Raw genomic sequence first — 13,058 nt, 5'->3', positions numbered from 1 at the left:
TACCTGTGTGCCCACTCAGCTGTGTGCCTGCTCACACTCTGCCTAACCCTTGCACTCAACGCCTTATGACCTACTTGCACAGCTTCGCGCACAACCTGTTGCACAACCGATCGCATCTCTTGCATGCATCTTAACCCTTCGTGCGTGTGTTCACCAACATCACCATCTGGCCATTCAAGTTGCTTGATTGCTCATCCTAAATAGCTGCTTGCTTATTCAAACCAAAATTCTAGATTCATCTTTGATCTCGAATAAATTATTTCTAGATCTTTCCTTGAAAAAAATCCTTCTACAGACTTGTTTAGAAATGTGTTAAATTACTAACCTTAATATTTGAGTTCTAAATTCCTCATGGTCTTATTGAAAACCTTCAATCTTCACCTCCGGCCTAGATTTATTCGAGAGCCTAACCTTCTTGAACAAACTTCAAATTTCACCATGATTCCTTATGAATCTTCTTTCAGTAGGCCAACGGCTTCAACTACACTCTTTAAGCTTTCAAATGGCTCTAGAGTCTCTCTTTCAGCACAGGTAAAATTCTCAAACTAAGCTCTTGAATTAGGGCTTTCTTTTATACTGGAGAGTGCATGCCCTCAATTCATCCTTAGGTTGATAACTCACTTATTAAGTGGGTGCCGGGAGTGTAGGAAACCTCCTACAGGAACGGGGTCTCGAAAGGATTTTTCCATAATGGCGAGGGCCAACTATTAGAATATTAGTAAATCCTAACCTTGATAGATGGCCCACTCAAGTCGATGGTTAATCTGTGATCACCTCTTAGACCGATGCATGGTTTACCTTCCTCTTACCATCGCATGGCACATTCTGATGCACACCCTCTAGGCCAATGCACACACTCAATGCGTCTTGCGCCCATCATCTAGCCTAAGGTCATCGCTTGGCTTTTCTTGCTCGTAGCACTTGCCTAGGCATCGCATAACCACGGCCATGCATCCGCAGTCTTCTTATTCTACTGCACACATCCTTGCCTAACTAACCTCTCATGAGGCTTGGCCAACGCATAGCCCATGCCCACTGCGTGGCATACTCTATGCCAACACATAGTAATCTCCTTCATGCTTCACGCCCATAATTCACTCATCTAACCTCCATGAGCATGGTTTCTGCCTACCCAACAACGCATCAAGGCTCTCAATGCTAGGCTTCCACAGTTAGCCAAAATTTTTCTCATCATGTGCTTACACACTTTGCTACCCGAGAGCTTCATTTTCCATACTTAGAAAATTTTCTCCTTCTTTAATTGTCCTCAAGCTTTTCCCTAGAAACATAACATTGATTTATACTTAATCTTAATTAACATACTTTTGTAGGAAAAATAGGGTTTGGGGTTTATAAATGTTTTAGGGTCATGAGGTACCCAGAGAATAGGAAAGTAACACTTGTTGTGTTCCTACTGCAAAAGAGGGTAGAGAACTACTGGCGAGTACTAGAAAGTAGAAGAGATAGTATGGAAGAACCTACTTAATCTGAGTTCAAGCAAGCATTCTATGAAAAGTTCTATCCACGATTATTATGTGATGCAAAGCGGAATGAGTTTCTCAGACTTGTGCAAGGTTCCATGTCAATGGTGGAGTATGAGCAAAAGTATACCAAGTTTTCCAAGTATGCTCTTTGCATAATAGAAGATGAAATCGAAAGATGTAAACGATTTATGGATGAAGTAAGGAAAGATATACGTGTACTCCTGTAATAGCTAGTACAGATTGGAATGAGTTCTCAAAACTAGTGGAAGTTGATATGAGGGTAGAAAGGAGTTTGGCATAGGGAAGCCAGGAAGAGGATGCAGGAAAGGATCACATTGGATCCAAGTCTAAAAGCCCATCAGGGAGTGTAGGAAGTAAAGGGAAAAGAACTACACTAGGAGATTCTAGTTGAGGAACTTCCAAGACGAAGCACGGTGAAGTATCTGGCTTAAAAGGAAGCCTAGATGAAGAGAATCGAGAGATAGAAGAAATCGAGCAAACAGTGAACCTATAGCCAGTTTCAACGGTAGACCTCTTTGCTCTAATTGTAGCAGGTTTCATTGGTGGTAGTGTCCCAGTAGAACACGCATTTGTTATAAATGTGGACAGATGCACCAGTTTAGAAGAGGATGCCCCAAGCTGTAAGAAGGCAGGAACGTGCATGTAGGATTTGAAGGCACTGGAAATGAAAAGTAGCATTCAGACCGAGGATGTTAAATATGTGAATAAGTTTAAGATGTTAAAATTTTTTAGAATTAATGTAAAGAACGATGTAGTAAGTGTTGTTGTGTATTGTTGTGTATAATGTTATGCACTGATAACATCTACAGACACTAAATGTATTGCCACTACTCTACATCAGCTAAGGTTAATGATGTTGAGAGTATGAGCAAAAGGGCTCTACTTTAACTAAGGTATAAAGGGACAAGCTAAAGTATGATGTTAATGAAAGTTGTAGTAAAGTTTGAATGATATATGAATTCAGTGGAATGTATGGCTTGTTTTAAAAGTTTCCCAAAATTTATAAGCTTAATCCAACTATGTTATAAAGTAAAGCATGCAAGCCTAAACAATAAGTTGTTTACAAGTACTTGTAATGATATGAGGAAGTTAATGGTTATATGGTGCTAAGTTGTGTATGATCAGGGTTGAAGTTCACTGAAAAGTATAATCTCTATCGGGATGTTCAAAGTTTATGAGATTGAACTAAGCATACTTCCTAAGTAATGTATGAAATTTAGGTGTTAAAAATATAACCCTTGCTCACATAATTACTTATGAGAATTACTATGATGTTCAAAGAATGTTTTTTGTTAACTTAGTGAGCATAACTTGTTACGAGTGATGTTAGAGTGTAGAAGTGTAAAAGAGGAAGAAAATTCTCTAAGTTTTAATGCCAGAGTTAGCTAAAAATTGATGAAAAAAATGTTAGGTGACAAGCGAAGAAAAAGGAAATGGAAGTCTCTAGGTCAAAATGGGATTGGGTGTTTTTATGTCTCACCGTAGTGCCCAGTTTGTCTTGATTTTCGATTGATGAACAAGATCGAAAAGAGAACTATTGGAAGGAAGCTCCAATAGAAAAATATTGGAAGAGAAAAAAATGGTTTTTGGCTTAATCCATACTAAAGATCAAGGAGTACAAGTGTACTTCGACTAATAAGGGTAAGTTTGAAAATGAGAGAAGTAAGGAGAAAATTTTCTAAGTGTTAGGAATGGAAGCTCTCTGGTAGTTTTGAGAGAATCCAATACTTAGTAAATTTTGGGAAGGTATTTCTAAAGGGATGCTAGGCATAGATTAAGCTAAAGGAAAGTGAAGTTTCTAAGTGTTGGGGTGTCAAGAGTGAAAGAGTTAAGCTTAAAAGTGGAAACTTTTTTTAAGTAGTGAAACCAGAAGCTCTCGAGTAGATTTGCGAAAATTCAACACTCAGTAGAATTTTAGAAGACTTAATGAGTTGGCTAAGAGTTGGCCACAGGGTTTAGAAGGTAATGGTTAAGTATAGGGCTACTTGTAGATGTTGGTATGGAAGGCATGTTAGCACTAGAAGATATATGGGATTAGAATAGATAGACGAGCATGCTGTCGGAGAAGGCAAAGAGGTAAAGGTAGTTCTGGGTGAATACATGTTGGAAGCCTTGAAGGTAAAAATTTGGCTAAGTGTTTGAACTATGTTTCGAGGGAAACAATAATACTTAGAAATTTTCTAAATATTGCAATCATGATGTTGAACTTGAAGGTGAAGTATGCTTTGGGCTAGAAGAAGAGAAGAAAAGTTTGGTAAAATATTGGAAGAAAAAGGTTAAGACACAAAGTTGAATGCATAGTAGGCTGAAGTGGAAAAGGCTATCTTTGGAACATAGGCAAAACATGAGCCAACCACTTGGAAAGGTGTTACATCAAGAAACCCTAAAATGATCAAGTGGATACCGTGGAGGAAACAAGTCTACTTATATGCATAAGGACAATGAGGTAGATAAGAACCATGCTATAAACTCAAGTAGAGAAACCATGCTTTGAGAAAGAGTCTAAAAACCAAGAAAGGAAAAATTAGAGGAAAGTTGAACACATGGTAAGGGAAATCATGTGTCCAAATAGGCCTTGTGAGGGAAAATGAAGACACCATATGTTGAGTTGAGTTCACTTAGGAAGCAAGGTTAAGTTGACAACAAGATAAGGTATGTGGCTCAACGAAGTAAGGTCTCGACTAAGTCCTAATATGAGGTGGATGGCTAGAGAAAAAAGTTGAGCATGCAAAAGACTGAAGGAAATCAGACATGAGGACTTTCATGAGCAGCGAAATGATCGTTCCAAATTCCATTCGTATTTGAACAACAACAATTATAGTATACAAACGAAAACTAACTGGCCATGCAACAATACAAATTACAACATATTTGTAATAAGATCAAGGAAAACAATAAACATACCTTTGAAAACTCATCTTCAATCTCCCTTGATCACGAATGCTCGTTCAATCTCCAAGATTGCAACATATGAACGCTCAAACATAGCACCTGCAACATAGCACAATCACAGCGACCACCACACGAACACTGCGAACTCAACGAACGGCCTCCAAAAACCTCAACTTCAATCGAGTTGAGTACGACATCACCACAATGGCTACCTTGGTATTCTTAGTGTGAGAATCTAAAAGTGTGGGCTCTGTGCTGACTTGGTTAGAGGAAGAGACCGGAGGAATAACAATCGTGTGAACGATTGAGCAAGTGGGAGATAACAAAGGTCTATCGAATAGACGATGCCCAATTGTTTAACAAATGCTCTGCGATCGTTTAGCAAAAGCTCCGCGATCATTTAGCTAATGGCCAGCTGAGTGAACTATTGTATAGTGTCACTCCACGATCATTTAGTCTTTCTTCAGCTATCATTTAGTGAATCTAATCCACTTGGTAACCAACCGTAAGTAATTCCAAGAATGGAAAATCTCAATTCAACAACGACTAAATTTAGAAAAACATTTTTTCTTTTATCTCACGGTTACCATGAAATCACCAATAACCTCCCACTCAATTGGTTATTAGAGAAAAAGATATAATTATCCAATAATTAATATTATTAAAAATATATATGATAACCAACTTACCATATTATATTTATAACCTATAGTTTTAATATTTCATCTCATGAAACATATAAACCATAGTTATCTTTCTGTTTCATGGAACTTAATGTAAATCTCATTTACATTAATCCTCCACTTGATGTATCTCATACATCACACTGATCATATCACATATAATCGAATTTCCTCTTGCCAATTTGAACATTTCAAATGAACACCAATAATTGATTCTCAACTTGAATCCATTGAGCTACCAAGGGAACCGTATGGACCTGTAGCTCAAAGCTCCAACAGTATGTGAATAACTGACTAAACTCTTTAGTCACAGGATCCACCATCCGTTAACTGCCAGACACTCCACTAAAGACCAACAACTGAACTTTCCTTACTACAGGTATATTATGTGTCCATATTAATCAATCAACAGTACGATAACTCTTCATAGATTGCTTGTAAGTATAGCTAGGCCAATAACCGTTATGCCCCTGTAGTTACATCTAACTTCTTAAGTACCACTAATCCCTCTAATGAACATAAGTCATAGTCCTACTATGACTGAGTCCTCTCTTCCAAAGAGAAGTTGTGGCCATTATGTTCAAGACCTGGAATCAACCCTTAAGAGAGCAATCTATCTACTTACCTCTGCTTCGAGGAAGGAGTGAATTCCATCTTATGTAACTGAGTTCCCGGCTCCCAAATTAGACAAGTCTAAAAAAAGATAGGCATGTTGAGTTGGCAATCTGGCCATTCTCACCTATACTAATCAAAGGACCGCCCTCAAAGGCAGGAGTTCTCAAAACACTTAGGATTGAGGTCATGTCACCTATGGTCGTCTAGGTGAGATGTAAATCTCAAATATCAACGGCGTTATATACAGAGACAGGTCATCTCGTGGTCCGGTCCTATACAAACTCTTTGTATAGGACACCCTCGCTTGCATGTCTCTACATGAATGGTCCTCATCTGTAGTAGTTCACAACACTTGCAAACCTCTACAAAGTGGGCCGTATCCGTAGTGTCACCAGGATCAGGTATCCCTCCTTAATCTTTATACTACAGACCTTTTTAGATTATCAGTTAAGGCATGATCCACTTGTATATCTCATATACATGCTTAAATTTACATACAATAACCATGGAGGTTTTTTTTATTGGATATGAGTAAATGCCAAAATAAAATAACTCTTATTTTATTCATAACAATGTGTATAGATTACAAACTACGAGATTTCAGGAGAATTAGGATACCAATCCCAACAATCACCTCAAACAAGCCCTATGCATTGGAGACTTAAAGAAAAGAAATGGCCAAGGAAATGAGGTACGCCATGCGTTGGAAAGCCTTAACCTAGTTAGCATTGTAAGAAAAGGTACACCCTATGCGTTGGAGTGAAGGGTCAGTCGATGTAAGCCAAATATATTACATGAAGGATGAGGTGGCTTAAAGAGAGTTAGCCAAATAAAAGGAAAATTCCAGCTGGGAGGTTACATAGCAAGATATGGGAGTTTAAAGTCATACAAAAAACTCTCTATATAGGGGTTGTTAAAAGAAGATCAGTTTGATCATTTTTACTCAAACAAAAGAGAAGATTTCAAAGTCATTTGATAGTTTGATAAGTGAGGATGAATGTCTGGGCCTACTGAGAGAAAAATCCAACAAATTGAAGTGGAAGACTAAAGGAAATCCAAGGTAGTGCAGATTCTAAGCTCCATTAAGAAATTTGTGATGTTTGGTGATTTCGAGCATTCCAAGAAGAATTAAGAACTCAAATTTTGAGATAAATTAACTCAAAGATATATAAGAAGTTCACAGAAGGAATTTTTGGGTTTTAATGAATAAATTTCAAATTTTATGTTCTGAAAATTGAACTTGAGGTTTAGGTGATGAAAAAGCAAGTAGTTGACTAATGATTGGAAGAAGGAAGCGGTTTGATAATTTGGCTCGTGAAAAGAAGAGGATTTTTAGCCAAGTTGAAGCTCTTTTAGTGTAGAAAACATCTATGGGATGCCATAGTGAGATTTGGCAAAAAAGATGCCCAAAAGTGAAGAAAACTCGATGAAGGTCTAAATTCGAAGCAATCGAAGCAGATAGATGTATTTGGAGCATTCTGAGTACTTAAGGAAGAATTAGAAGCTCAAATTTTAAGGTAAACTTTCTGAAACAGTTTTTAACAAGTTTCATGAAGAAAGTTGTGTCTAATTTGTGCTAGAATTGATACTATAGGTATTGGAAAATGAAGGAAGTCTTGGGGCTAGTGTTGAAAAAGTTGTGGCCGCCTACCATGCATCCAACTCATACCATGCATCCAAAAGGAGACCACGTAGCCAATTATGCTATGTGATGAAGGAGAGTGTGTTGGCTTAAGGGATTCTCAAGGCCTAAAGGACTAAAAAGGGAGCTAATTAAGTGTGAGTGGCTTCTAACTCTCAATGTATTTCAAAGAATATGCTTTTACTTATCTAAAAGTTATGCATGTTTGAAAATGCCTAAGTATAGTACGTTTCACTAACAAGTTAAAAGCATGCTTTAGATGAATTCATTTATTCAAAATGTGTTAAGTTTTCCTTGAGCGGACGCATAGTAGTCCCATAAAAACTAAGTGTTGAACATGTGTTTTACCTAAAGCATCAAAGATTTTTAAAAGAAAGTTAAAGTATGTATTTCTTCTTAAGGGTTAAAGGATGCATGTTTAAACACATGATTTAATCCTAACCACAAAGCATGTGAACGCAAGGTTAGGTTTTATGAAACAATATTTTCAAGGCATACCAAACCATGAGTTATTTCTTATGAGCTATGTGTTCCAATGTATAAAAGTATGCTTAAGTAAAAATGTTTCTTATTTGAGCTAGGAACTCCAATATTTTCAAGCACACTTGAGTATGAGCTTTTCTTAAGAAAGTTATGTTCCAATGTATGTTTAGTCCAACATGACTTATATATAATTTTCTAGCAAAAAGGGCTACAGATTATTTATAATGAATATATGATGTTTATGATTAGATTGTCATTTGGAATAAAAAGGTTTCCAACCACTGGCTAGGTACCCTGGATTGCTAACATAGAATAGATATGTTTGATGGGAATTGTCAACGTACTCTAGTATGTTTAGTTGGGAATTTTCTACATGTGCACATAGGAATGATATATAATTGGGTACAAAACTAGTAAGATTGGTCATCATCAATCAATGAGAGAAAGCTGATGATATCCAATATGTTTCCAGATTAAAGTATGTTTTCTGGTTTTAACAAAAAAAAAAGAGTAAATGAGTTTATTCTCTAGATTTACTAAGATATTGTGTTATACTATTCTCATTTTTAGTATGAATGTTTTATGAGCATGTTCTTCATCAGTTGAGGAGGTGAAGCTAATGAATTATAGTTTTTCTACAAGCTAGGTATGTTTTCCTTATTTTACTGGAATTCAGTAAATGAAGTTAATCTCTAGTTTTTACTGAGATGTTTTACAAATACAATGTTTCATTTTGATTGTATGTCCAAAGGCTTTTTAAAGCTAGAGTTTGAAAGGCAAGCTAAATGATTTATGTTGTGATCTGTTTCCGATCTTAATGTGCTATAAAGATTTCCAAAGGATTCACTTTATGTAAAAGTGTATGCTCTTATAAACATGTCACTCACTGGGCTTCCCATCTCAAGCTTTCCAATATTTTTGTATTTTTTTCCCTCCAAGTAGCAGGAGAGTTCCAGGTTTTGAGGGTTGCGGGTTGCTTGACAGAGAAGGTTTAGTTTGCCACCGTCGTTAAATATTTTTTAATCATGTGTTTGCTTGGGTTGGTCTTTAATTAAATAACCTCTAAAAATATAGAGTTATGGCTTGGTCTGTAATAAGTTATATTCTAATGACGATGTAGTTAATGGGGTAATGTAGGGATGAGTTAAGTTGTGTTATGTGATAGATTTGTTGATGTACATGTTTACCGATTAAAGTATATAGCAAAACAGGTTCTTAAGATGTTAGTTCAACATGTTCAACTGATAGTAGATGTCACAAGAGGGTTGACATTTGCTGTCTTCACATCTTTCTCCTGAAGGGTATGAAAGTTATTCTAATATAAATTCCACCCTCTAGATCTAAAACTTAAATCAAAATAACAACTAAAAGCATTGAGCACATGAACACATGAATGAATTGTTGGATAATGGAAGTATTTTAATTAAATAAAAAAATAATCTACCATAGACTCAACATAATTATGCTATTAATCATAAGCCCAGAAGGTAAAAATAATTAAAATGCTTTATTATGCTTAGATAATTCTCATGCTTAGAGTTAAAACCTAACATATTTGTGTACATTTTAAAGACCAAACAAGACATTAAACTCATTCTCTAAATGACTACGTGAACCATTTACTCTCATTTCAGGATTTACAGATAGTTATGTAAATAATGTTGTAATCTACATCTCACTATTCAAAATATTGAGATATCGAAATATTTAACCTCTTAGTCGAAAGCATATATTTTTTATACCAATTGAGTTATATTGAAGTTGATATAGTGACCCTGACTTCTGTATATTAAAAATGAGAGTAAACAACGAGTGTCATCTTCCTATCGCTTTCCTTTTCTTTAATTGAAATGCAACTTTCTACTGTCGCATATGACAATTTAATAGTTTTGATAAAAGAAAAGGCATTTTAATTATTTTGATAAAAGAAAAAGCTACTGACCAATCTTGTGGATCCCTAGTGTTTTAGTTGAATCAACTTTCAAAGGTATTTAATACATGAGGGAAAAAAGATGAATAATTGAACGTTATAATTAAATAAAATTATCCATCATTGTGTGGTGGGAACCTTTTGTTATTATAAATTATTTTGAAACATTTCCTTTTGCGTGACTTTTCCTTGAAAACAAGAGATGGCGAATCCTAATGAAATCCTAATCAACCTTTTCACCGAAAATAAAACATATATTCTTTTGAAATATCACCTCAAAACTAAAAAAATTTTATCGTGTAAAAGGATTGCATATATCATATATCTATAGTTCATTAATTAAGTTAAGATTTCAAATATTTTTTTTTCAAATAAATAAATAAGTAATATATTACAAATATTTTTGTTTTTCAAATAAATAAATAAGTAATATATTTCAAATATTTGCCTTCTCATGCTTAGGTTGTTTATACTAATTTGATGCTAAATGTGTTGCAATTTAAAAAGCAACTTAATTATAAGAACTATAGATAAGTCATGAAAAAACATTTCTAAAGTTTTGGATGTTTGGTGAGAAAAATAATATTTATTTTAAATAAGTTTAAAATGTATTATTAAAAATATATAAAAAAAAATTAAGCAAAGTAATTCAACTATTAAAAAAAAGGAACAAAAGGAAGATAGATAGCGAATGAAAAATGGAGGGTTTAATTTAACCCATTTAGATTTTAAATACTAATATGATTTTATTTTGAATTGAAATAAAAAAATTTAATAAATAGTTAAAGTGAAGATTGAAAATTAAATCTAAAAATGATGTAAACACAAGAAAAATCAATATTTTTAATTGATAAATAGAAGGTGTTACAAATGATTTAATTTTTTATAATTAAAATAAATGTACTTAATATCATTAAATAACCATCAAATAAAATGGTCAAATCATTTGGTTATATCTTTCTAATTTTAATTTGAACAAAAATATTATTGTTTCTATCGATACTCTAATAACTTAAATATCTTTTGATTTGCAAAGTGTTTTTCTTTATTTAAACTTTAGTTCAAAATACCATGAAAAGAGAAAAGAAATAAAAAAAATTAAAAAATGAGAGAAAAAAAAAAACTAAAAGGCATAAAAGTAGTCAATCAAACCTCTACTTGAGCCTTGTTGAAGTCAAAAGCAAGGTCTTCTACACCCTCTTCAATATTTAAGGATCGGTAGATGAATCTGTGTGAATAGGAAAATAAAACTATAAAAGTATATTAAAAAATACATTAAATCACTCTATAAGTTTTTTTAAATTGAAAAGTGAAAAAAAGATTGAAAAAGAGGACATACATTAAAAAGATAGACTTAGAGAAATATCTGAAGTAGAACAAAGATGAAGGAAAAAAAAATTGGAAAAGATATAAAAAAAAGGTTAGAAAAAAATCGGAATTCTGCAACAAAATTTCTAAAAAAAAATGAAAGTAAAAAAGTTGGGAAGAGGGGGTTAATGATTTTTTCTTTTCTAAAAAAAAGAGATACATACATAATGAAAGGTTGAATTTAAACTAATGAAAATTTAGATTTTAAATAAATAAATTATAATTTGAAATTATATTTCTTTTCCATATTTTAACGTAAATTTGAGATTTTATAAAGAGTATGTGAATTTTTAATTATTTTCCCTTCTTTTAATGTGAGTTTGAGATAGATTCTTTAAACATGCATGAATTAGGGATAAATTTTTTTTTTTTAATTTCTTTTAGTATTATTATGTTTTCATAATTTAAAAAAACAAAAATAGAAAAAGTAGAAAAAGTACAAATTATTTACATACTATGACAAAAAAATCATATCAACGGATATTTTTTAAGAAAATCCCAAAACTACCCTCGATTTCCTACGACGATTTTCGATCTTCTTTTTCTTATGAGCTTCATTTTCATTCCATTCCAAAACAATTTCGTTCAATTCCAATCATTCTCTGATTTCAACTCATTTTCTTCTTCTTCATTGATCGATTTCATTATTCTTCACAACACAGCTCGGAAGCTTTCATTCTTCTTTGTCGATTTCATCGATCACACAAGTACAGTTCTTCTTTTCCTTCTTCTGTTGCCTTGTAATTTCCTACATTTCATTGTCGAGAGAAGAACAATCATTCTTCTTTTAATTTCACGGTATTCTCTCTAATGCTTTATTCTACAAAAAAAAAATATATATATATATATTAAAAAAAACACAGTATTCTCTTCACTTTAATTTCACAGTATTCTCGTTGTCAATTTCAATGAGCAGAGGAATAAGATTATTCCAAATTACAATCATGAATGAAAATATATTTACAGTCGACTTCAAAACAAACGGTTATACAATTCATATAGAGAAATTACAACATGAATAAACTCAAATGCATAAAGAGCAAACTGTACGAACAATGGCAGAAGCGCCTCCACGCTTCGTTGCGCACGACTGCTTGAACAATAGCGACCATGAAAACTCGATCTACACAACCGCAACACCGCAATGAATACAGTACGAACACTTCGCGCTCATCCTTGACGATCTCCTCGGTCACGAACTCCTCCGCAACATGAACAACCTCCATAGCACCATGAATGACCTCCAAAAAACCTCGACGATGTCGAATTGAGTCTGACGTCACCAACAAGGAGACCTTGGTATTCTCGTGTGAGAATCTAGAGGGTGGGCTCTGTTCAAACTTAGTATAAGGCAGACGAAAGAGGAAACAACGATCACGTACACGATTGGGCAAGTGGGAGATGGGCGAGACCTATTGTGTAGGTCGATGCCCAATCGTTTAGATAAAGCTATGTGATCGTTTAGCTCGGTATGTCGCCTACAGACACTACACAATTGTTTACCTCGGGCAAGCGATCATCTAGCAAAACTATGCGATCGTTTAGTAAATACTGCACGATCGTTTAGCTCGCACCTGCACGATCGTTTAGCTCACACTTGCACGATCATTTAGCTCGCCCAACCGTCGTTTATAAATCCAAATTCACTTGACGACTTCTTGAGTTTCTTTTGTATGGAGAGAAAACTCAAAACTTTTTAGCATTTGTAAAAAAAACTTCTTTTTGAAAATAGGAAATCGCTTTCCTTTTAAACTCACGGTTACGATGATTCAATAACCACCCACTACTTTGTTTATTTAAAAGAAAAAGAATTAATTATCCAATAATTAATATTATTATAAACATAAATGATAACCAACTTATCATACTATATTTATAACCTATAGTTTTAATATTTCATCTCATGAAACATATAAACCATAGTTCTTTTTCTATTCCAT

The sequence above is a fragment of the Benincasa hispida genome, chromosome 5 (assembly GCF_027475165.1).
Source record: "Benincasa hispida cultivar pf3 chromosome 5, pf3_genome.v1.1, whole genome shotgun sequence".
Lineage (NCBI taxonomy): Eukaryota > Viridiplantae > Streptophyta > Magnoliopsida > Cucurbitales > Cucurbitaceae > Benincasa > Benincasa hispida.
Note: the sequence above shows the minus strand (reverse complement) of the source record.